This window comes from Sorex araneus, chromosome 7 (assembly GCF_027595985.1).
Source record: "Sorex araneus isolate mSorAra2 chromosome 7, mSorAra2.pri, whole genome shotgun sequence".
In the NCBI taxonomy this organism is placed as follows: domain Eukaryota; kingdom Metazoa; phylum Chordata; class Mammalia; order Eulipotyphla; family Soricidae; genus Sorex; species Sorex araneus.
This window is the reverse complement of record NC_073308.1, coordinates 17220475-17244736: the sequence shown is the minus strand read 5'-3', so window position 1 is coordinate 17244736 and position 24262 is coordinate 17220475. Positions and strand designations below refer to the sequence as shown.

The 24262-nt window shown below is 42.2% G+C and overlaps 1 protein-coding gene and 1 pseudogene across 7 annotated transcripts in view; one reads left to right on the top strand and one right to left on the bottom strand.

Annotated features, from left to right (window-relative positions):
- Positions 1-24262, top strand: part of ESRRG (estrogen related receptor gamma) — a 597387-nt gene that overhangs the window by 118228 nt on the left and 454897 nt on the right. The gene's annotated exons all lie outside the window — the stretch shown is intronic.
- Positions 4101-4296, bottom strand: LOC129406728 (small nucleolar RNA U3; annotated as a pseudogene).

Sequence of the window (24262 nt, the reverse complement as noted above, 5' to 3'; positions counted from 1 at the left end):
GTGTCGGCATAGTTCATCACCTCAGACACAAATACAGCACAGAGCTCACTGGCTAGACCTGTCACTCAGGCTCTCATTTCAAAGATTATACTAAATGGAGAGCAAGACGGACTCCAGCTTACAGGAATAGTAGGACAGCTTCTGACTTCTAGAAAAGGACTCGGTGGTATGGGCAATCTCTCTTCAAAACTCTTCTGGCCTTGGCCTCGATTCCTTCCTTCATTTGAACACTCCATCATGTAGCCTCGTGATGAACTTCTTCCATTGTCCAAAGCTTCTCCTTAACGTTACTTTCCATTAAATATACAGAACCCATCATGTTTAAAATTGCTCCTGTGAGAAATGTCATAGCAGACCAAGCTCATGCTTTTCACATGGGAGGACTACGTTTGATCTCAGGTTTCCCTAAGCACCATCAGGAGCAATTCTTGCACACAGAGCTGGGAGTTTCCATGAGTATTGATGTCCTTTGTACAATATTTTTCAAAGTAGGTGATGGGCTGGAAACTTTAGGGGCTGGCAGCCTCAGGTGCAATTGGGGGGCAACTATCTGTTGGTTTACTTGAAGAAGGTGAGTTTCTGGTGTGGAAAAGGAGGTGCTGAGCTATTATTTTTTTTCCATTGGAAAGTTGGGCTACATAAATTTGGGAACCTCTGGTCTTGGGACTCATACATCTAATAAAAAAGTAAGTTTTCAACCTGCCCGTGCATCTAGCACAGAGTAGGTGTTCAGCCCTCTCATGCATCTGCAGAGTAGGTGTTCAGCTTGTTCGTGCACATAGTAGAGTAGGTGTTCAAGCTTTCACACATCCAGCACAGAGTAGGTGTTCAACCTGCTCAGGCATCCAGCAGAGAGCAGGTGTTCATCCTGCTCAGGCATCCAGCAGAGAGCAGGTGTTCATCCTGCTCAGGCATCCAGCACAGAGTAGGTGTTCATCCTGCTCAGGCATCCAGCACAGAGTAGGTGTTCAACCTGCTCAGGCATCCAGCACAGAGCAGGTGTTCATCCTGCTCAGGCATCCAGCAGAGAGTAGGCATTCAACCTGCTTGTGCATCTAGCACAGAATCCATGTTCAACTTGCTTGTGCATCCAGTGTTCAACCTGTTTGTGCATCTAGCACAGAGTAGGTGTTCAAACGGCTTTTCTAACTAGTGGAGGAATTATTCAGGAATACCTGCACTATAGGATCTTTACTGCTCAGACAGGGAGCTAATTATCAGACACAGACGGGGCCTCTGCAGGACCTGTTCAGGTCTGACTGACTGAAGTGTGAATGTGCTTGATTTCTGGGAAAGATTTCTGTCATCCTGAGAGCAGCTCTCTCTCTACCCTCATCACTTCTGAGTTCCAGGCTGACAAAGATCAGAAGTAAAGAAACCCATTTCTCCCCAGGCCCATTCTCGGGGACAGGTGAATATTAGTTAAGGGAGGAAATTAATTGAGCCATTCCTAGAGACATTAGGCAAATCGTTTCCCTCCGAGTTAAAAAGCAGCTTGGGACTATTAAAGTATAGGGTGCTGGCATGCACTTTATGACAATCTTAGCTTATGACCTTAGAGTGCTTTCATTTCTCAGCTAAATCAAGATAGATCTAGAGGCCCACCACACCATGCATGGTCCATCTTGACCATGCCATGCTTTCTGAGACATATGTATTGTGTGACAGTCTTGGACCTGGTATCCATCACTGTGTGTCTCCAAAGAAGGGGACAGCATGCCAGGCTCCCAGTCTTGAGAGCTGAGTAATTGGCTTAACTGTTGTCTTCCTTCGTCCCATCTTGCTTCCTCCCCTCTTGACTGGCCAGGATAACGTCCCTACCTGATGCTTCCCTGGAAGTCGGTGTGTCAGTATACAAGGGAGCATTTCCAATCTAGGAAATATCCCAGAGATGAGAACTTGATGGGGAGATTTTTTTTTTTACACTGGTGCCACACTTGGTGGTTTTCTAGTATGGGCCATTTTCTTTCTTTTTTATTTTTTTCTTTTTATTGAATCACCATATGGAAAGTTACAAAGCTTCCAGGCTTAAGTCTCAGTTACATAATGCTCGAAAACCCATCCCTTCACCAGTGCACATATTCTACTACCAAGAACCACAGTAAACCTCCCCCCCCATCCCCCCGCCCCCAGCCTCCACCCTGCCTGTGTAGCTGATAAATTTCACTTTACTTTCTCTTTACTTTGATTACATTCAAACAATAAACTCACTATTATTGTTTGGAGTCCCCCCCCCACCCTAGAGTCGGACCTGCTGGAAATGAAGCATTTGATGATTTGTTTTCTATTGCTGAGAATGAAGAGATATGAGATCGTGTGGCCACAATAGCGGCCGCGAGGTTCTGTATTTCTGTATTTTAGTATTTTAGTAGCTAAGTCCAGAGTAATTTCTGCCAGAAGTTGCATCATTGCTAGCTCTTACCTCTCTGCTCCTTTATATTCCACATATGTGTGTAATCTTTCTATGTCTGTCTCTTTCTTTATGACTCATTTCATTCAACATGATACTTTCCATGTTGATCCACTTATATGCAAATTTCATGACTTCATGTTTTCTAACAGCTGCATAGTATTCCATTGTGTAGATGTACCAAAGTTTCTTTAACCAGTCATTTGTTTTTGGGCACTCCGGTTTTTTCCAGATTGTGGCTATTGTAAACAGTGCTGCAATGAACATAGAAATGCAAATGTCATTTCTACTATATCTTTTTGCCTCTCCGGGGTATATTCCCAGGAGTGGTATTGCTGGGTCAAAAGGGAGCTCAATTTCTAATTTTTTGAGAATAGTCCATATAGTTTTCCAAAAGGGCTGAACAAGTTGGCATTCTCACCAACAGTGAAGAAGAGTCCCTTTCTCCCCACATCCGTGTAGTATGGGCCATTTTTACTGCCTCCTGAGCATGGATCTTAATCCAAAATGATGGGATTTATGTAAGGTGTCAGTTTGACCTAGGAAGATGCCCTGGGAAGATTGAGGTCCACTAACCAACAATAAGGAATTATTGAGTTGAGACATAGTAACTGTTTTGATTTAATCACCCCTAAAGTTTGTCATAAAAAACACGACTTTGCATTTGCCGCCATGGCTGTGATAAGCTTTCTATGAAGAGCAGCTTCCCAGAGAAAACAGCTTCTGAATTGTGACAATAGAAATAGAAACAACAAAATGTGCACAAGAAGTTATATTGGGATAACAAAACAACAGAAACTACTGATGTGGCTTTGTATTTGTCAACGCTCTGTCTAGGTAAAATATGTCATTTTCAAATTTTACTTTTCTGCTGACATTGCTCCATGAAATGGGGAATCATCAAAAAAGAAGAATATAATGTTTTTTGTTGGTATAATAGACCACCCCAACCATGGTATAAATTAAAGCATGTTGTTATTATTTGAAAGTTCACTTTTAATTTTGTTTCTCTGTGTTAACTTTTCATTTTCGCTGTAAGCAGAGTTGAAGATAATGGTGTTCACTATTCATTAGATAAATCTCTTTTGCATTTCAGGTCTTTATTTTTCTAGTTTTTTTATCATCAGAAACAATGTTTGCAAATGGGGTCTTCGTTTCCAGAGTTTAGTTGCTTCCACTTGAAATCACAAGGCTTCATGATATGAAGATTAGCTTCTTAGGAGGAGGTCTGATGTCAGGTGGCCACAGCAGCAGTCATTAGGGAGGGGATAAATCTATCCTAGAAACAAAGATGCTGTATTCATGCAGATACCTCTAGGGATCAATAAGGAGGCACCAGGTAACAGACCTAGAGGTGCTGTGTTTTTAGAGAAATGGCTGAAAGCTATTTAGCACCCCAAACAGATGACCTTTACTGTCCTTAAGATTAAAAAGGTCTAGAAAAATGATAATGTAATGATTTGGATTTCTTGATTGTCCCACTGACATATGTGGTATTGCTAGCATTTGGCCTGATAAAATCAAGACTTGATGAAAACTGTATCTAGAACCCCCCTGAATTCTTTGCCATTGAGACTCCTATAAGTGTGAAGAAAGATGACATTCTGGGGAGAGAAATTCTCTTTTTTGAGAGGGGGGTGCTTAGGAGACTGGGAACCCCACTTGTAATTCCCCCCCTTTTGGGCAAGAAACCGCTCAGACTGCATCCTCCCCCTCTCCCTCTCCCAAGGGAAGAGAAGAATGCTCATCAATGGTTAGGCAGTTTTAAAAGCAACACTCTCAGGAGAGGATGCTCAGGCTCTTCCTCATGGTTTTGGGTACTCTTCATGATCAGAGAAACTTCTCCAGTAATGAGCTATAGACTTGATCCCTGAAAGTATAGACTTTTCATCTGTAATTCTTTTTTTTTTTTTTTTGCTTTTTGGGTCACACCTGGCGATGCACAGGGGTTACTCCTGGCTCTGCACTCAGGAATTACTCCTGGCGGTGCTCAGGGGACCATATGGGATGCTGGGAATCGAACCCGGGTCGGCCGCGTGCAAGGCAACGCCCTACCCGCTGTGCTATCGCTCCAGCCCCTCATCTGTAATTCCTGACCAACAGGGCTGATGGTTCAGTGCAAGGGAATAAAGTTGTGAGAGGGTCAGTGAATCCCTACAGTTCCAGGGGTGCTTTCTAACGCTGGTGGTTCTGGGGGCCTCCTGGCCTACACACAGGGATACTTGGGGTCCACTTGATGCTGGGGATAAAACCTGGCTCATGCACAAGCTGGACCTGCACCCTGTACCACCTCTGTCACTGCCTCAAAACTCTCCCTTTTATTCAAATTAACTTGAATTTGAGTAGGGGTTATAGTTTTGGGCCCAAATGGAGCATCATTCGTTCTGGGTGAAACTACCTCTGAGCTTCTATGACATCCCCACCAGAAAGCCTTCTAGATTGGGTTTGCAGTAGAACATCACCCCAGACTGCCTCCCCTCTCTGTTCAAGCTTGCTGCTCTCTCTTCTGCTGGACATCCAGGGAAGCTATGGGTGTGCATTGCTGAACATGGGGTCTCCATATGATGTCCCAGGGCGTCCCTCCAGGATTCCACTGTGTAGTGCCTGCCAGGAAGGAGCTCTTGAGAGGCCATATGTTCAGGTGTAATCAAAAGGGACTCCTAGTACAGAGGAGATCCATTGAGAGTGACTTAAATAGAATTGAGGGTCGGTGGCAGTGTAGCCCAATGACAAAGAAGATTTAAAGAGTCCTGCATTTATTATGACTTTCTCTCTTTAATTAGGTCTGTCCTTAATATTCTGTTGCTGAACGCTTTTAAAGTTTTTTTTTTCCTCTGCATTTTTGGCATTTTTATGATGTGCCTTTCCATTCTAAATGGGCACATGCCATAATGCCAGCTAAAGAGAAAAAACGTTATTGAGAAAAAAAGTAATCATTCCCCACCCATCCCATTTCCTGTGGCTGCAGGCCAAGTCACATTCTTACTTTTGACTCCAGATTTTCCTTCTCCTCCTCCTGCAGGTGATAGAGGCTATGCTTTACAATGAGGAAGAGTTCTTTCCTACCCCGAAGGAAAAAAACTTAATGTATGAACTTACAAGTCTCCTGGGTGCCAAAGGTGGTTCTGACAGTCTGATCCCTAATCCTGCACTGCTAAGGCTCTTTGCATTGGGTATTTGGGTGAATGAATAGAAAAGGCCAGCATTCAAACCCAATTGTGTTGGACTCAAGTGTTGCTTTATGTTGGCTGCAGTTTGACCGGGGATGAAACTATATGTAACATGGTAGACTGGAATCAACTCCTAGATCTGCTCCTTTGGGGACATTCCATGACGTTTTTCTATTTTAAAATGGAGATAGCATCTTTAAAATATTTTTAAGTCATTATTTTATAGTTGCAGAGCTGTAATACCTGCTCCTCCACCAGTGTTTGAAGATCTCCCCACTGCCACCCCACTGCGCATTCTCCTCTTTGCTCCCACTTAGTTTCCAGTTCTAGTGATCACAGATCAGGATTGGTTTCCATAAGGGATTATTTAATGCCTTTCTTTGTTTCTGTACACTCTGTATATGGGTGAGATCATGCAGTGCGGATCTACTTTTCTGACTCACTTCACCTAACACGATGAACTTCGCCAGTTCCATACAAGTTGCAGCTAACTCTTCCAAGGGGTCCCATCTCTACAAGTGTCTCCATACCCTGATGACAATGATGATACCTGTGCTGTAAGTCTCGGGTCTTAGATCTGGAGAGGACCGACTAACCCCTTGTCACTGACAGAAACCCAACAATTGTCAGTCATGATGATACTTGTGTTCATGGCTTGTAGTCTGGATTCCACTTGAACGAGTGACTTCAAAGGCAGTGACTCCATAGCCCATTATCCACCCCCTGAGCTATATAATCCACTTTAGAGATCCCTTCTAAGGCGTCTGTGATGGCAAATGGAGTTATTGGGCTTAGGAATAGGCTAGCATTTAAGAAGTCTCAGAAATGCACTTACACATTGCAGAAAGAGGGAAAAAAAATCTTTGCAAGGAGCAAGATACTCATGAAAGAAATGATTCATTTTATTAGAGCAATTAAAACATTGGCTCCTGGTTTCCTACTTTGTGCTCTCAAAGTAAAACTATATTGGGGAAATCGTGATATTTACCTGGAGATAAAATTGAGACTCTAAGGAAGATGAACGTCCTTTTATTTTCTGAAAGAAAGTAACTGAAAAATCTGCTGTAGGTTATAATTCAGGCAGAACCTCATCATTATGGACCAGGAGCCAGAGTGAGATCATTGTAGAACATGAGCCAGAATGAGCGCAGTCTCTACCCAATATTTTTTGAGGAACAAATGTAGCCAGGAGTGAGTCATTCAACAGGGTACTTCGGAAGTGGAGGGTCTTGGATGTAAATGGGCGAGACTGCGGAACAGGAAAATACATCACCTTCACCTTGGCCGTTTCCTCATCATCGCCAGGTATGTTTACAGAAATCCTCTTCCCTGAGTGGGGTCTGTATCTGACTCCCTGAATGTCCACACTGCAGAGATGCTTCCTGCGACTCAGGAAGCCTAGAGATCTAGCTTTCTCTGCTCCTAAACTCGCAGGGATATAACTGTCCATTCTGGGCTTGCAAATAAGTAGGATAAAAATAGCCTGGGAACTGATTCTGCTATGTGGACTTTGCTCCTTGCCTTGCTCTAAGAATTCTCAGGTGGAGAGAGACTGAAACTTGAGTTCTGTGGAAGAAAGGTAGGATAGAGGGGGAGGGAAGAGTGATCTCTCACTTCATTTGATGTCCAAGATAGGTTTGTGTGATTAGCATTGGGTTCCAAGAAGAAAGTAGGATTGAAATACTGTTCAAGGGCTTGGGGTTAAACACTGCTTTGCAGACTTGTTTTAGAGGATGAATGAAATCCATCTGTCTGCCCATCCATCTGTCCATTCATCCATCCACTATTGAGTTTTTGCTGGTTTCTAAAGAACCAAGAGTGAATAACAGAGAGGCTCCTGTGGAACTTACAGAGGTAGACATAATGAACACCTGAACAATTAACTAGATAAAAAGTCAGCAGGTGATGAAGTAGCCAGGTAAATGACTGTGGGTGGTGGCAAACATGGTGCTATTTTTAGAGAGGTGACAAGAAGATATATATTGGCGATGGGGAGCATCCTTGGTGTAAGGGGGACCATAATGTGGTCACTTGCTGATTAAGCCCAGCAAAAAGTTTCCAGAACAGTGCCCTGACAAGTGGTTGGTGCTGAGTCACTGTTCATTATTGTGATCATTCTGGTTACCAATGCTGTCGTTAATGGTGTGCATTAAGCCTGCATGCCTTTTTGAAATTTTGGGAGTCTCTAAAGTTATTATTTCCTTTTGTCACACCTAGCATTACTCAGGGGTTACTTCTGGCTCTCTGCTCACTCCTGGTGGAGCTTAGGGGACAATGTGTGGCACCAGGGATCAAACTGGGATCATCTGCATGCAAGGCAAGTGCCTTATGCTCTGTACTTTCTCCAGTCCCTGAAAAGGTTTGTGGAAAGTTTGACTCCACTTATAATATAATTATATATCTATAGAATTTCTCTTTTCAGTTACCATTTAAGTTTTAAGGTGGTGAAGTTATGAAATCCCCACATTAAGAGGGATATGAATGAGAATTGACTGTTTGGTGTGGTCATATCTCTGCCCCTAGGATACATTTCTAATCTGCTTATTTTGCATCCGGTACCAATACTGTATGCTGAACCAATGACACAAAACATGAGTTGTTGCCTTCAGGATGCAGAAAATCTGAATTTTTCTCTCCTGAAAACTCAAAGATCTTGTGCCATTTATTTGAATTGAACCTGCAGGAGGGAGTTATATGCTGACAAGGCTCTGTAGAGTTTAGAAAAACAAGTTGCCTTTGAGTGTTAACTTTGATGTTTGTTTAGTTTTATAAAATATGTAAGAGGTGCTTCCATTAGTGAATACGACTTTCAAAAGGCTTTCAACATCATAAGTAGTTAAAGATTGCTCTTCAGGAGTCGCAAAGACTGGCAGCTTGGAAACAATAGCACTGTGTGTGGTTTAGGATGTGTGGCCAGAGTTAAGTCCTGTTACCCACTTCCCTGGGGTCATGTGAGTTCAATGGATTAAGTTAGTCTAGAAATTCCAGGCAGCATAGAATCCCACATCTACATGGAAATGACTTCTCAGCCTTTGTTTGGTCTTTGTGTAGGGCCTGTTCATTTGGGATGGAAATCGCGAGCTAGCTCTCTTCCAGTGCCCTGCTAGGGAAAAATGCTTTATTGGAGAGAACTGTGTATGGGGTGCCTGAGTGGCACAGAGAAAGCCCAGCTGGAAATAGTCTTTTCCTGCTTTTGGTAGAGTCTTCAGTGTCTGTTTGGTCCAGACATCACATCTGGAAGGAAAGCCTCCAAAGACTTATTGGCCATTGCTTGTTCATTCTCAAGTCAAATATCTAACTTCTGGGGAGAGGACATTTATTGATTAGTACCTGCTGCTCTAGAACTTCATTTCTGCTTTTCAAGCAATACCCCTAGGTGGTCTGATCCAAGAGTAGATCCTTCTTATACAAGTCTCTAGTGACCTTCTTCCTGAGCCCAGCTAATGTAAAAGGGGATTGATGGTGTAACTGAAGTGTTTCTAGAGGTGCTGTGGATTCTGTATTTATGTCACTCATTAATCTTCCACATCCCAAGCGAGAACTATAACAAAAGGCTCAGGGAATGACCCTCACCCTGACATCTGCTGCCACCTAGACTGAAGGCGAACTAACCACCTCCAAAGGTGCAAGTTGGAAGATGTTTGAGCATCTTAGCTTTCCTGTCACCAACTCTTTCAGCAGAAATGGTCTTATAGGTACCTACTGATGAGGCATAGTTGAAAGCCCATGGAAATCAAAGCATGGTGTCTGGAAAGAGAAACTGTCAGGAATACACATTTTCTCTGAAAAATAAAACATATTAATGCTTGTAAATGATCAACCAATATGTATCTGAATGGGAAGTTGTGTGGAAGAAATTGGGGGCTGTATGTCATTGTCAGAAGGGGTTTGAGGACTGTATTTTAATGGATCAGTGCCAGGGACTGTATTTCCATACTCACTGGTGTAACACATTACCAAAGATTGGGGTTGAATTTGTTTTTTGAGTGGTGACATCTTAAAAATCATATTTTTACCACTTGGTTGATAGTTTTAACTGGAGAAAAGAGTGATGCATTAGGGCATTTATAAATCTCTCTTTTCTGAAGAAAAAGATACTTATGTCAGATGTTTCATTGACAGCAATTACCCATGCCTCGGTTTTCAGATAAGTAGCTAGCAGAAATAACAGGCACTTAGATTTGGGTAGACAAGAACAATTCCTTCTGGTTGCGATGTCTGTTTCTCTGCACTCATACTGGAAATGTGGCAGTGATGATTATAAGTCCTGTCCTATGACTGAGAGGAAGGGGATTTACTGGGAGCTATTTCTCTAGTGAGAAAACACACAAAAGGAGGTTTTGCCTTGTTCTCTCTTGTATGTTTATTTTCTCATTTGGTTTTTTCTGAACACTCATTTTTGGTAGACATTCTCCTTTAGCTTGCAGAGAATTGCTGAGGAGCATGGGGCAGACCACCTGGAGAGAGGTGTCTGTCCATTCTTGCCCTCTGAAGGCTATTGGTCAGCTAGGAAGACACTGAGCATCTCAGCCAGGAAGATGTACACTGCCAGGTTTTCAGCCAAAGACTGAAACATGAAGAGCCAAGTGTGAATGAAGTGGTCAGATCTAAGAACGGGGTCAAAACAGAGGACCAGGCAAGGGAACAGAGGAAGGAGCCACAGAAGACAGGCAGGGAGTCAGGGGAGAAGGCAATCGCCTCTTTTCTGTTTCCAGAGGCACCATTGAGATAAACAGGAGTCTCTCACAGAGGGTCACCCATATCTCTACTGTGGATTCTAATGGCCAGTTACTTATGCCTGTGTTCAAGGTGACTAGGAAGAAGCAGTGTTGGTGGCCTGGAAGGTAGGTCTGGAGTCCATTCTCACTACAGTACGTGACAGTGGCACCGCAACTCTGGCGTATCTTTAAGTGTTGAGGCTGAACAGGGTCTCAGTTTGAATTTACCCAGAAGCAAAACCATAGACAGAGTCAAGGACAAGGAGTGATCTGGGAAAGGATCTCAGAAAAAAAGGAGAATACTTAAGATAGAGAAGAAAAGAAGAAATGACCAAGGCCACTGACTCTGTCTATAATTCTCATATTTCTTGGAGGCTCAGTATTTCAATCAAGAAGTGAAAAAGAGGATGAATGACTAACCCTCTCTCTCTTTTAAAAAATATCTTATTTTTTAATTGAATCATCATGGATTACAAAAGCATTCATGATTGAGTTCAGGTGTACAGTGTTCCAACCCTTCACCAGTGCCCACTTCCATCCACCAATGTCAGGAGTTCACCCACAGCCATGGCAGGCACTCAGCCCCGCCTTTCCCCCCTTTTTAACCTTCTCTCCTCTAAACGGCAGTTAAAATCTCTCTCCTGGTGAGGGTCAGGGTAGGCAATTGCTGCTCGGGCCCATTACATCCGCCCTGGAAAATCATCATAGTGGCTGGTTTGACAAAACAGCTACCACAAAAGCAGGTAATGGCCATTGAGCCATCCTACATGTGGTGGGTGCAGGAGAAGGGCTGTGTGAGGATGATGGAGGCTTCCTCTCTATCCCTGGAGCCTTTGACTAACTTCCTTAGTCTGAAGTGCCTTTGGTAGAGAGTGGTGGGCAGGAAAGAATTATCTATCACACTTTTGACCTGACCTTCTTCTCATGTCTATTCCCTCTGAAATTAAGTAGGATTCATGTCCCTCATTACTGCACACATATGCATGTGTTCCCAGTCTCTTGGAGACATACATCAGAGGAGGAAGGGGAAGCTAAGCCAGGAAGTAGTCACCACCAGTTTTGCCTACAGAGTTGCTGTAGTTGCTTGGATCCCCTTACCCCTTGGGTTAATTTAATAACTTTGCTGTACATTTGGGGTCCAAACATAGATGAACAGTTGTGTTGAAGAAAAGATATGAAATTAAAAATACAAAATTAAATACTGAAGTAGTTGTTCCAAAGGAGAAAGAAAAATCAACAAAATTTTAAGTTTTAGGGGTTAGGGAGATAGCTCAAAGGACTGGCGTGAGACTTTGTATATGGGAAGGTTAGTTCCATCCCTGATATCTCATTGTCCCCTAAGCACAGCCAAACCCCAAGCTTCGACTCATCCCTGAGTACCACAAGCATCATCCAAAAGAAACAATAAAAATTGAAAAACACTTCTACATATCACAATACAAAAATTCATGAAAAATTAACACCATTTTATTAATTGACAGTCCTCTAGAAAACATTTTTTTCTCTTGTATTTTTTGGCTCTATGCTCTTTAATTGTCTCCCTATAGGACCACAGATGTTTTGTAATACCATTTTCAATAGCAAGAATAGGAAGATAATTTAGTCTTTCCTCTGACATGTTGACTGAAATTTATTCTTTACCATTGATGCTTTAAAAAGCTTCTTTCAGTCACACTTCATTATTGGCAATGTTATGTAAATTTTAAGGATTGTTGTCAAATTTTGGGGGGAAACCCTATCAAGTTTCTTTCTTGTATGAGCTGCAAGAAGAGATTTAGAAGAATTTTCAGTTTGCATCTTGTTTCGTGCATTTCAAACTTTCCCTTCCATGATGGTTTGTTCAGTGTCAGGACCTGAAAGGACACATTCTGTCACCCCTGACCTTTTCTTCTCCATGTTGCCATGTTTGATAGAATTACAGGAGCAGCCCTGAAAGTTATTCCTACACAAGGGTGACTAGCATGTTTTATTGTCTATGGAAATAAGTGCAAGTCACATAAACCCAAGTTAAATGCATTGTTAGCTCAACTGTCCCTTAGCCAAATGCCAGTAGTTCCTGTGGCCACACCTAGGCCATTCAACCAAGAAGGAGAGTGGGTGGAATGTCAGAGATGATGCCTTTCAAATACCTGGCTTTAAGAACTGTCACTGGAGTAAAGAACCGTGTCTACATGGGACCTAGGAAAGAGAAACCATTGTGGTGAGGATGGCTAAAGCATCGCAATTGAGTGGCCGACAGTGTGGGTTTTAGAAGTGCTCTGTTCTTTGTGTATTTTTCAGCTTTTTCAGAAGATCTAGAGAATTTAAACCATTTTCATGGCTCTTTGTGTCCCAAGTCCTTGCCAATCTCCATGTTCCTCCTAGCCAACATGCTTCTTTTGGACTGAGTCTAAAAACAAAGATTGTAATGCAGGTACACTCTAAAGGGTCTTCCAGGAGTTTTTCTGAGTGACCCCCACCATGATGTGATTACGGTAATTGCCCACGTAAATGGCTATTGGCATGTGGCATTCAAATATGATTAGATCCCCACTGACCTCCTCTGGATGAAAAAAGGTGAACTGAACCCCACAATAAAAAGAAGCAATTTCTTAATAGACAGTGTTGAGCATATATATATAGTTTCTGGAAGTCTGTAGAAGTGGGAAGGATTATTTCTTCCTAGGGAGACATAAAGCCATTTATGGGGACTTAGTCATTGTGGGAAACATTTTGTCCTTGAAATGCCGGGAGAAACTCACCACTACCTCTTCTGTCTCTGAGCTGGATCTGAGGGTGATGTTTCTAGTATATATCTTAGAATTTTGTTAATAAGCCCTTTGATGAATGTTGAGGGTCTTTGGGGCTGGCACATCTGCTAGCTAAAGGATTCTTTCCCATTGGGTGAGGAAAATCCAAAGCTCTTCATCAAGAGTTTTTGCTTTACCCTACCAACCTCTGGTACTTATAAGTCGGTGTGTAGTTCAGAGTTATTCATAGACTCCAAGCGATCTTTTGCAGGTTTGGTTTTTATGAAAGTTGCCTTGGGATCTGCACTCATAAAAGGGCTTCACGCTGCAAACTCTACCATGATTCGGAAATTTTGCCTGCGAGGAAGCCGTTGTAATAATAAGAAATAATAGTTACATATACGGGTGATTTGTATGAAATTATTCTTGAGTTTATTATTTAATAAAGAAGATTCAGAAATAGGCAAGTAAAAAATGTCATTTATGTCACAGATGAAAAAGCTACATATAGATATTAATGGGACTCATTCACTGGTTTATGGACCCAAAATTCTCTCGGGATGCCAACAAATCCTCATGCATGTAGACCCCTCTCGCTTTGACAGGAATGCAGATGAGTCCCCAAATAGGAGTTGTGAATAGCCCAAGATTGTGCAAAGAATTCTATGGGGGTGAGGTGGTCTGGGAGGTCTCCAGGGAGAGCAGGGAGAGGTTCTTCTGTAGCACCGCACCCAGGCACTTCTGGAGGGGTGACAGCCCAGACATTCTCCGCAATGTTGATGGGTCATAAATTCCCTGAGCAGACACTTTTGGGAATCCCTATGTCATCAGTGGGCACAGGGAACCTTTGCAAACCTTTCCCTAGTCAGCACTTTCCTATTATAGGGACATTGGAAGTGGCCAGGCTTTGTTCCCCAAACAGGTTTGTTTCTGCGCACACCTTGTACATAGCGTCCATAGTGAAGAGGTTAGAGAAATAAATCCAGCTGAAACATCCACTCCGCGATTCAGACTTGGCCAGCTGAAATTTTTGTGTTGAGGGAGCTCGTTGGCATGAAGGCTGCTGCCAGTGGGGTGAGCAGGACATCCACCCTAAGTGTGCAGTGGATGCAGCTTGGGGATTAGAAGGTCTTTGAGTTTGCACGGATTTATTTTCAGCTCTCAGTTCTTCAAAAGAAAAAAGGGACAGAAGCGGGTATTTCTGCCAGAGGCTCCAAGGAACCTGGACGCAGCCCTTGTTTCTTTTGTTTCAGGCAACAAAGCATGAGATTTGCTTGAGTCTGACACAGGAGAGGTGCTGAATGTCCTCATGTTCAGTGGTTATTTCGGATCTTCCGCCTCCTCCCTTTGTCTTGCCCCCACCCCCACCCCAAACACAGTGACCCTATATTTAGATCTGAAGCGTCATCTTCTGTGACTATAGCCAATGTGGCAGGAGACAGTTATTTTTCCGAATGGATAAGATACGCAGTAGGGACATTGTCACCTTCTGGGAGATAAGGCTTTGCTCTGTGTAAGAAGTTCAATTAGCACACAAGATCTCTTTAGTAACATTTTGTAGAAGTATTTTTTTTTTGTAATAATCTGGTATGCATTACAAAAAATTTAAAAATGCTTGCCCCTGGATAGTGCCAACATTTTGGTTTAAATTCCATACATAGGTCTTGTGGATATATATATATATATATATATATATATATATATATATATATGGGTAGCTTTTTAATTCATTTTATTCTATTCAGAATAAAAATTATGATTGACAGACACTAAAACATTTTACCTAGAAATGTTTTTACCTAGTCACTAATTTTGTTATGTTGGGGGGGTCCCCTAACTAGCACTTGGGAGACCTGGGGGCCCTTTCCAGTGACATTGGCCATCTGGCTGAATGATTTGATACACAGGCCTAGTGATCAATACCACATGGGCCTAGCAGTGCTGGATGCCATACCTAGGAGTACTCAAAAAATCATGGGGTGTCAGGGATCAAACTCAAAGCCATGTTTGCACCCTCACCTCTGCATGAGCTCTCTGGCTTAAGGCCACTATTTTTTTTTGTTTTTGACAGTACTTTGGATTATAAATCTGTTAGAAAAATGTGTGCTAAGCACATTCCACATGTTATTTCCTCCTGTCACCGTGTTGGAACCGTCAGCTTGCAGGACCACCCTGTTTACAGATAAGGAAGCTGAGGCTTTGAGGATCAGGGAGCCTGTGCAAGGTCAGGAGCTGGGAGAGCTGCAGCTCAGGGAGGTTGGGGCAGGGCAGAGGGTGCTGGTTCTTGGCCCAGAGCTTTCACCATCATCCTAGTTACTCTGAGATGCTACAGTTCTGTGGCGACTCCTGTTTCCTTGCATGCATGTGAGGGGGACAGCTTGTTGACATCAGGGACCCGGGCCCCCAGAGATCAAGAACCCTCACTGCTGTGTGTGTACTGTAATTCTGAATCCTAGGCTAGGATGCAGAAATAGCAGAAGGAGCAGAGTTCTTCCCTCTCATTCTCTTGTTCTGAGTCACACCTGAGTGGTTGGAGAAAAGTCCAATTTGGAATAAGGGTTCCATGACCTGCAACCCATGCCATTTGACTAGTTTCCTTTTGCGCCCTTTTGCACCCTAAACCACAACCTCTGCAGATTTTTCCATATCACCCCCTTCCCAGTCGCATCCTGTCTGCAAGAATGGGGTGGGGTGGGATAGGAAGGTGGGGTGACTTGGCTAAGTGGGTTTAAAACCATTGTCTTAGGCTCTACTGTTTAGACATGCATACCAAAGCCCACCAAGGACAATCCTGTTTTACTTCAATCCTGTCCATATCTGGAAAAGAAAAATCAATCCCTTCCTTCCTTCCTTCCTTCCTTCCTTCCTTCCTTCCTTCCTTCCTTCCTTCCTTCCTTCCTTCCTTCCTTCCTTCCTTCCTTCCTCCCTCCCTCCCTCCCTCCCTCCCTCCCTCCCTCCCTCCCTCCCTCCCTCCCTCCCTCCCTCCCTCCTTCCTTCCTTCCTTCCTTCCTTCCTTCCTTCCTTCCTTCCTTCCTTCCTTCCTTCCTTCCTTTCTCGCTTTCTTCCTTGCTTTCTTGTGGCAGGGGGGCGGTGAGCATAGAGCTTGTACTAGCTATGGTGTCATCTGAATGAGTGTCATTACTTTGTTGTTTTTCAGGTAGCCTTGGGGATCTTAAGTGGTGCAGATTTCCAGTGCCAAACTTTGCTTTGTATTTTATTTCTTCAGATTTTTTTATGGGGGAGGGTTGGGGACACAGAATTCCTGGCGTTTTCAGAGGCAGTTTCGGCTGAAGGAGGGAGGAGGAAACTATGGAGAATAATGAATTCATCAAGCTGAAAATGCACGAGGCAGTGGAGCGCTCAGGCTTCAACACCAGGCAAATGGAAAAAGAGCCCCCATTAGGGTCGGGACGCACAGACACAGCCCCGCTAATCACTTGGTCATGCTTGGGAGACACTCAGTCATCACAGGCCGTGACATGGGGGGAACAGGGCCCAGGGTGGGTTGTCAGAAAAAAATGTTGATTTAACAGCCATAACCAGTAGCACTCCCTTTCCCGACCCGTGTCCTCTGACAACAAGCCCTGTCTGGAGAAAAGCTGGATGTGTACACTTAGTTCTTTGAGTTCAAACAATGGGAACTCATCTGAAAGCTGGAAGTTGTGGAAAAAGTGACTGATGGATGCAAGATTACAATCTCACTTATTCCCACAAGTTCTTTGATCCATGGAGAAGTATGGTGTGAAATATGAAGGAGTGAAAGTGAGGTATGTTGCCTAGTTAGGCCCGTGCTGGCTCCTGTAGGGGCTTGTTATGGGGATTACCTGATTGACTCATAGGAAAGAGGTCACTGTAGTTGTCTGCCCAAGGTCATTTGCACAGGGATAAGTGGAACCAAAATTGGAACTGACATGGTCGTGTCCCATGTTCTGGATTGTTAGCTACTGTCTTGCTTTTGATTGTGACCTTTGAGGCCACCAGTGAAGAATCATTTAGAAGAAAAGACCAAGTCTATTGCTCTTTGGTTCTTCCGAGATATGTCCCATCAAGTTGTGTGCTACAGTGCAGAAGCAGGCACTTTAACTCAACCTAGTACCATTCTGCCCGAAGGGGAGGAAGCTGGGCTTGGCATGGAGAAGGGACTCTTGGGGACTGGAACAATAGTAGGGCAGGTAGGGCTCTTGCCTTGCATGTAGCTAGCTGGGTTTGATCCCTGGCACCACAGTTGTCCCCCTTAACCTGTCAGGAGTTATCCCTAATTACGGCCAGGTATGGCTCCAAAACAAATAGAAATGTATAAAAAAGGAACACCTGTGTTTCATGTTCACTGCATGTAATCAGAATCTATCATGGTGTGTAGGTCCTCAAGATGTAACAGGAAAGGAGACAGATGGGTAAGTTTTACACTGAGAATTTCAGTTAAGATGTAATTTCCCTAGGGTAAATAAGGGGAAAGCACCTCAGACTTTATGTAAAGAGAGAGCACCAGGAAGGTTCCATTAAAGCAGCAGGAGGTGGTGGGGAGGAGGTTAAGTAAGCTGTATCATGGATGATGGCTTGAAGGAGTTGGGGATCGGTCAAGAATAGAGTCTCTTGCCGTGGTAGTGGTTGAGATTATGTGCCCCTGAACTGGTAACAGTGCCTGTGGAATTGGAGAGATGAAATAGATAGAAAAATAGCCAGTGGATGAATTTGGCTAGAACATTAGAAGGAAAGGTGAGCTGAGGATAGATTATTGGTTTGAAAAAAATTAGTATCACTCATTTGATGGGGAATTTTAAAAATGGGACACAGTTGGGTTTAAGTGATGAGTTAAAGTTTCCATTGGTTCAATTCTTTTGGACCTTTGGACCTCCATGTAGCTGGAGATGTTTAGAAGATGTTAGACTTCATAACTCAAACTTCTCAACAGGTCAGCATTAAAAGAAGCATCACCAATAGCCAGGTTACAGGAAAGCATTTGGAACTGGGAAGCTAGGTTTTAAATTGGGTGGGAAGGAAAGAAAGTGGGGACACAATAGCTTTGCATGGAAAAGCTCTTGAGTTTAGGAGTGCCATGTTTTATAAGTTTCTCTTGGGAGATGTTTATTTCAAATATTGAATTGAGACGTGGGATTCCTTCTCCAAGAATCCAAAATGGCCCACTGTTCTTGTCTTATCACCAGATGTGATGGAAATGGTGGTTTTTCATTATGAGGTTCTGTTGATGACAACAAGTAAGGCATGTATGTGGGGATAGCTCATTCTGCCCTGACTGTATTTTGTACCTTATCATGTTATTGAGACACATTATCTGATGTGAGAAATTAGGTAGAAGTGAAATCTAGATAGCAGATGTCCCTTTGCACAATTGAATCCACAATTTCTTGGAGCTTGCTTTGGCTTTTGGTAGGATTCTATTAGTACATCTGAATAGATGCCACTTTCTTCTCTGTGTAAAAAGAGAAGGTATGGATTTTAAAATCAAGTTTCACCTGATATTGGGATAGAAGCTCATACTTTGCTCTATGTGGACCAAGTAGCAAACACTTTCTGGTTTTCCTGTTAGTCTCTACATCATAACTACTCAACTTTGCCATTTCAGGGTGGAACTGGTTTACCTGCTACTCTCTATGTCACTCAACTTTGCCATTTTAGGGCAGAACTGCTTTGGTTCAAAGGGTGGTTCAAAAGTGGTTCAAAGGGGGAGTTTGGTTAAAGTTTAGGTCATAGGGGGAGTTTGGCTGTGAAAACTTGATTTGGTCTCAGATTTTTTAAGGAACTTCTCAGCATTCACCCTTTATGTAGATAGTTGGAGGGTTTGAGAATTTGGTGTCCAAACACATAGGAAAGTAAAGACTATAAGGCATTGTTAAAGATTGACTTAAAAACCGAGTCCCCCTCACTTTTTAGACTCAGCACTTCAACTTCAAGTCCTCACTGGAAAATTATTTTCGGTAGTCACCAATGTGTTCTAATGTCTTCTTCTAATATTGTCAATTTACACCTAAGCTGTACTCCTAAGAGCATGAGGGACCAAGGCAAATGTTGTTGCAGGAGGTGGATGAAATGTGTGACTTAAAGAATGGCAGAGAAAAGTTCTTCAAAAGTTATGTTAAGCCAAGAATGCAGTAAAGATTCTACAAGTTCCTGCTCTGATAGTATTTCAGAGTACCATATATCTAAACATATCCTGTATCCTCCTTCGTAAAACCATATGAGTAATAAGGAGACAAGAATTTTATTGGAGTATAATCTATTAAGTACAGAACAAAAACACAAATCTCATTTTTTGAGAATAATAAAAATGAGTCAAAGTTAGATTCGTACAAATAAAAATTGCTACCACTCTTCCCTTTTATCTTTGTGAAAGGAAGAAATATCTGCTACCTACATTTAATGAATCCACCATTGAGTGGTATTTCCTGGGAAGGCTGTCATCATACCCACATATTGCAATATAGGTAACAATAACAGCAAAATAATGACAATGATAGACATTCAAAGAAAATTTGAACGAGAATGATTGCCTTCTGGTTGATAGTCCATCTGATCTCTTTCTACTCTTCCCCCCCAATTGCTGTTTGCTTTTTTTTGACATGTTTGTAGAGGTAACAGTTTTGAGTAATTTATCCAGGATAATACTATTAAGTTGTTTTGCTGCAGAATCAATAGGAGGAACAAAAATAGTCAGCTGTAGGTTAAGAATGACACGAGCACATTCACTTGCACTGGGTATCATGTGATATTTAGCTCTTATCAGTGACTCTCATGTTTTTGAGAGGGAAAACATAGAAATGACTTTGCCAAAAATATTTGCTGAGAAAGTCCCACAGGAAAATGCTGAAAAGGAGAAGGGTTACCCAGGACCTGCTCCCCTCCCCCCAACTGCCCCTGGCCCTATCCTCAGGGTGGGAGAGGGGGAGGAAAGAGACCTGTATACTTGATCCGTGGAAAGTCATTGAAAATGCTAATTCCATGCCCATGGAGTAAAACTTTGAAGGACAGGTCTTTGTCATTGGACTCCTCGAGAAACAGCCGAGCAGAAATAAAAATAGATCATTGACCAAAAATATCCCTTTCCAACTGAGAAGTTTTAAAGTGCTGCTGCCTATATTTTCCTCCTGTTTAAAAAATTATAAACCAGGTTTTCCCCCTCTTTATCTCAAGAATGCTGGAGACAAAGGTATATGTGGCTCTGGACTAGAAATATTGTGGACTTCAGCTTAAGAAATGTTGAGATTTTTTTTTAGTTTATGCAAATGTTTTATTTTTCAATTTTATTGAATCACTGTGAGATAGTTACAAGCTTTCATGTTTGGGTTGCAATCACACAATGATCAAACACCCATCCCTCCACCAGTGCACATTCCCCACCACCAATATCCTAGGTATACCCGCCCCCCCTTTCCCACCTTCCCCCTGCCTCCATGGCAGACAATATTCCCCATACCCTCTCTCTACTTTTGGGCATTATAGCTTGCAACATAGACACTGAGAGGTCATCATGTTTGTTCCATTATCTACTTTTGGCACACATCTCCCATCCCGACTGATTCCTCCAGCCATCATTTTCTTAGTGATCCCTTCTCTATTCCATCTGCCTTCTCCCCTCCGCTCATGAAGCAGGCTTCCAACTATGGGGCAATCCCCCTGGCCCTGGTATCTACTGTCCTTGGTTGTCAGCCTCATGTGATGTTATTCTGTACTCCACAAATGAGTGCAGTCCTTCTATGTCTGTCCCTCTCTTTCTGACTCATTTCACTTAGCATGATACGCTCTATGTCTATCCATTTCTAAGCAAATTTCATGACTTCATCTCTCCTAACAGCTGCATAGTATTCCATTGTGTAGCTATACCAAAGTTTCTTTATTTTTATTTAAAATTTTTTTCTTTACTCATTTTTTAATAATTGAGTCACTGTGAGAGTACAGTTACAAATTTACCCATCTTTGTGCCTGTGTTTCCCTCATACAATGTTCGAGAAGCTATCCCTCTACCAGTGTCCATTCTCCACCACCAATGAACCCAGTATCCCTCCCACTCTCCAATCCTATCCCCCCACCCCCACTCCACCATGCCTCTGTGGCAGGGTATTCCATTTTGTTCTCTATCCTTTTGGGTGCTGTGGTTTGCAATAGGGGTGTTGAGCGGCCATTGTGTTCAATCTCTAGTCTGCTTTCAGCACGCATCTCTCCTCTTGCGTGGGATCCCCAACCACATTTTACTTGGTGTTCCCTTCTCTATCCGGGATGCCTTTCCCCCTGCATGTGAGGCCAGCTTCCAAACCATGGAGCCAAATTCCTTGTATTATATACTACTATTCTTGGGTATTAGTCTCCTAATCTGTTATTTTATATTCCACAGATGAGTGCAGTCTTTCTATGTATTTCCCTCTCTTTCTGACTCATTTCACTTAACAATATACTTTCCATGTTGATCCACTTATGTGCAAAGTTAATGACTTCATCTTTTCTAATAGCTGCATAGTATTTCATTGTATAGATGTACCAGAGTTTCTTTAACCAGTCATCTGTTCTCGGGCACTCGGGTTTTTTCCAGATTCTGTCTATTGTAAACAGTGCTGCGATGAACATATAAGTGCAGATATCATTTCAACTATGACTTTTTGTTTCTTTGGGATATATTCCCAGAAGTGATATTCCTGGAGCAAATGGAAGCTCAATATCTAATTTTTTGAGAAGCATCCATATTGTTTTCCAAAAGGGCTGAACCAGTTGGCATTCCTATCAGCAGTGTAGAAAGGTCCCTTTCTTCCCACATCCTCTCCAACAGCGGTTGCTTTTGTTCTTTTGGATGTGTGCCATTCTCTGTGGTGTGAGGTGGTATCTCATAGTTGTTTTGATATGCATCTCCCTGATGATTAGTGATGCAGAACATTTTTTCATGTGCCTTCTAGCCATTCATATCTCTTCCTTAGAAAATTTTCTGTTCATTTTTTTTGCCCCATTTTCTGATTGGGTTGGATGTTTTCTTCTTGTACAGTTCAGCCAATGCTTTATATACCCTTGATATCAATCCCTTATCAGATGGGTATTGGGTGAATATCCTTTCCCATTCTGTAGATTGCCTTTGTATTTTGGTCACTATCTTTTGTGGTGCAGAAGCTTCTTAGTGTAATATAGTTTCATTTGTTTATCTCTGTTTCCACTTGGTTGGTCAGTTGCGTGTCATCTTTGAAGATACCTGTAGCTTCAATATCATGGAGGGTTTTTCCGACCTTGTCTTTGATGTACCTTATGGATTGTGGTCTGATGTTGAGGTCTTTAATCCATTTTGATCTGATTTTTGTGCATGGTGTCAGGTCGAGGTCTAAGCCCATTCTTATGCCAGCACTATTTGTTAAAGAAACTTTCCTTGTTCCATTTCACATTTCTTGCTCCCTTATCAAAGATTAGATGATCATACATTTGGGATGTGTGTAGGGATATTCCACCCTGTTCCACTGGTCTGCGGCTCTGCCTTTGTTCCAATACCATGCTGTTTTAATGGTTACCGCTTTGTAGTAAAGTTAAGGTTGGGGAGGGTGATGCCTCTCATCATCTTTTTCCAAAGAATTGTTTTAGTTATCCGCGGGCGTTTGTTGTTCCATGTGAATTTCAGGATTGCTTGATCTATTTCTTTGAAGAATTTCATGGGTATTTTTATAGGGATCGCATTGTTAGTAAATAGGAAGGACATGGATTTTGGGGTATTGATTTCATAGCCTACAACTTTACTGTACAAGTCTACTGTTTCTAAGAGTTTCTAAGTAGAGGTTTTAGGCTTCTTTAGATATAGTATCATATCATCTGTGAGAGTTTGATTTCTTCTTTTCCTACCTGGATGCCCTTAATATCTTTTTCTTGCCTAACAGCTATTGTAAGTACTTCCAGTACTATATTGAACAGCAGTGGTGAGAGTGGGCATCCTTGTCTTGTCCCTGATCTTAGAGGAAAGGCCCTTAGCTTTTCCCCATTGAGGAAAATACTTGCCATAGGTTTGTGGTATATGGCTTTGACTATCTTGAGGAAAGTTCCTCCAAAACCCATTTTGGTGAGAGTTTTCACCATGAACGGATGTTGGATCTTGTCAAATGCTTTCTCTGTATCTATTGATATGATCATATAGTTTTTTCTTTACTTTTGTTGATATGATGGATTACGTTGATTGATTTCCGAATGTTAAACCATCCTTGCATCCCCGGGACGAATCCCACTTGGTCATGGTGTATGATCTTTTTAATGAGTTATTGAATTCTATTTGCTAATATTTTGTTGAGGACCTTCACATCGATATTCATCAGGGATATTGGTCTATAGTTTTCTTATTTTGTGGTGTCTTTGTTTGCTTTTGGTATTAGGGAGATATGTGCCTCATAGAAACTGTTTGGGAGGATTCCTGTTTTTTCAATTTCCTAGAAAAGCTTGAGGAGAACTGGCAACAGGTCCTCTTTAAATGTTTGGAAGAATTTGCACCAAAGTTTCTTTAACCAGTGATCTGTTCTAGGGAACTTGGGTTGTTTCCAGATTCTGTCTATTGTGAACAGTGTTGCAATGAACATATAGGTACAGATGTCATTTCTACTATGCTTTTTGGCATCCTCGGGATATATTCCCAGAAGTGGTATTGATGCGTCACATGGAAGCTCAATTTCTAGTTTTTGAAGGACTGTCCATATTGTTTTCCAGAAAGGCTGGACCAGTGGGCATTCCTACCAGCAGTGAAGGAGTGTCCCGTTTCCCCCACATCCACGCCAGAACTGGTTGTTATTGTTTTTTGAGTGTGTGCCAGTCTTTGTGGTGTGAGATGATATCTCATTGTTGCTTTGATTTGCATCTCCCTGATGACTAGCGATGTGGGGCATTTTTTCATGTGCCTTTTGGCCATTTGTATTTCTTTTTTAAGGAAACTTTTGTTCATTTCTTCTCCCTATTTTTTGATGGGGTTGGAGGTTTTTTATTGTACAATTCTACTAGTGTCTTGTATATCCTGAATATGAACCCCTTATCAGATGGATATTGGGTAAATATTCCTTCCCATTTTGTGGGCTCTTTCTGTATTTTGGTCACTGTTTCTTTAGAAGTGCAGAAGCTTCTTAGTTTGATGTGGTCCCATTTTGTTATGTTTGTTTCCACTTGCATGGTCAATGCTGTTTCATCCTTAAAGATGCTTTTAGCTTCAACATCATGGAGAATTCTGCCTACATTTTCCTCTATGTACCTTATAGACTCATGTCTAATATTGAGGTCTTT